Consider the following 2,153-nt stretch of genomic DNA (forward strand, 5'->3'; position numbering starts at 1 on the left):
ATGAAATATTAAAAACACGATGTATCTCGCTGCATTGCGCGAGTACTCTTCTAGTATATATATATATTTACTTGCAATCTTGATTTTAAGTAATATAGATTAATAAACAGTACTTTACACATAAAAAGTGGTTTTAAGAGTTTTTGTCAAATACTTTATAATATAGTATAGATTACGTGTTTTTAAGAAAACAATAATGATTTTATTTTTGAATAAAATATAAATTTGAAGATATCATGAAAATTTGAAAAAAAATATCAATATCAAATCAACTATTTAAAAGTTTTTATTTTTTATTTAATTTTTTTTTTTTTATCATAGTTTAATTTAAGTTTAATAATGAGATAATTTATTCTTGGTTTAATAATATAACATTTTATAAAGATAGTAATTAAGTATTCTGTTAGAACTCAATAATTATCCTAATTATATTTTAAATTTTTTATATTTAAAATGAGATGTTTATTCTGTATTTGATATGTTTATCTGTAGTTAGTTACACGAATTCAAATATGAAGCTTTAATAAGTTGTATATACGTATAATCTACTTGTAATCTTGAGTTTTAAGTAATATGTATTAATAAATAGTACTTTATATATAAAAAATAGTTTTTAAGAATTTTTGTCAAATGCTTTGTAATATTGTATAGATTATATTATTTTATTCAACCATATGTTTTTTATATTAGTTAAAATTTTATATTATCAATATTGATTATATTTTATAATTTTAGAGTTGACTATTTTTTTAAACTTTTTTTTTTATTTTACATTTTTTCAATTAGCTTATCTGCTTTAATTTTTCAGCTATGATCGACTTATTAGCTAACAACTAGTTTTTCACATTAAACCTTGGAGAAATATGCAAAATTAATTCCGGATGAGAGTCGGAATACATACATTAATATTTTTTTAATTTGCAAAATTTATTTTCAAAAGATAATATAATTTGTTAATTTATAAAAAAATTGTTGAAAAAAATATTAATTGTATTAAATATTTCAATTTTATAATTAATGTTAAAATCTATAAATGAGCGAAATCTCAGAGTTCAGTATTTTTTCTTAAGATTGATTTTACTTGTTTATTTTAGAAAAATTACATAAATTTTGTTGGTAATGGTCTTAATAGGGTATTGCGTGTTTTTTGAGATCTGATATTAAACAACCAAATAATCAACTGTAATAAATATGATATAAAAGGTATATTTAAAGATATTCTTATTGCTTAAAAGTTGAATTGTTAACAATCATTTTAATGGGCTTCAGTATTTGAATATTATTTGTATCAATGATTTAGCTTTGTTTTGAATATGAAACTTAAATTCAGACCAAATGCTAATTATTGTACCGTTAAATTGCAGTAATTAGATATAAAGTTTAATTATTTAAAAACTTCATATATTGTGATAACTATGAGAACTTTTACCTTAAAATATTGTTCGCATGATCTTTTTCATCTAAGTCTATCATTTAATATATTGATAAACATATATCTATTTAATATATATTCGGTTTACAATATGAAATTTTTTTACCTGTAACTTTTGTTTCACAAATATATTAAAAATGTTCACATTATGAAATAAATAGATATAAAACAAACACATTGTAACACACACACACACACACACACACACATATATATATATATATATATATACTATATTATAAAACATTTGATAAAAACTATTTAAAAGTATTTTTTATGCATAAAGTATTGTCTATTGATGCATTTTACTTAAAATTCAAGATTATAAGTAGATTGTGCGTAAGTACAACTTATTAGAGCTCCACGTCTAAATTCGTGTAACTAACTACAGATAAACATAATCAAATACATGATAAACATCTAACTTTAAATATAACTAGAAGAATACTCGCGCAATGCAGCAAGACACATCTCGATTTTAATGTTTTATTTTATTATTTGTCTTAGTCGATGTTATAATACGATTTTATGTGTTTTTAAGGGGCTGTTTGTTTCCCTCTTAATGGTGACATTAAGAGGGAGCCTCTTAATCGCTAAGAGACAGAAGCTGTTTGGCAAAAAAATAACAACCTCTTAATGGTTACAATATCCTCTTAACCATTTTGCACCTAGAGCTCCACTCAACCATTCAGATGTTGGTTTTTCCAACTTTACCCTCTCA

Source organism: Cynara cardunculus (assembly GCF_001531365.2).
Source record: "Cynara cardunculus var. scolymus isolate 2C chromosome LG 7, CcrdV1, whole genome shotgun sequence".
NCBI classification, from domain to species: domain Eukaryota; kingdom Viridiplantae; phylum Streptophyta; class Magnoliopsida; order Asterales; family Asteraceae; genus Cynara; species Cynara cardunculus.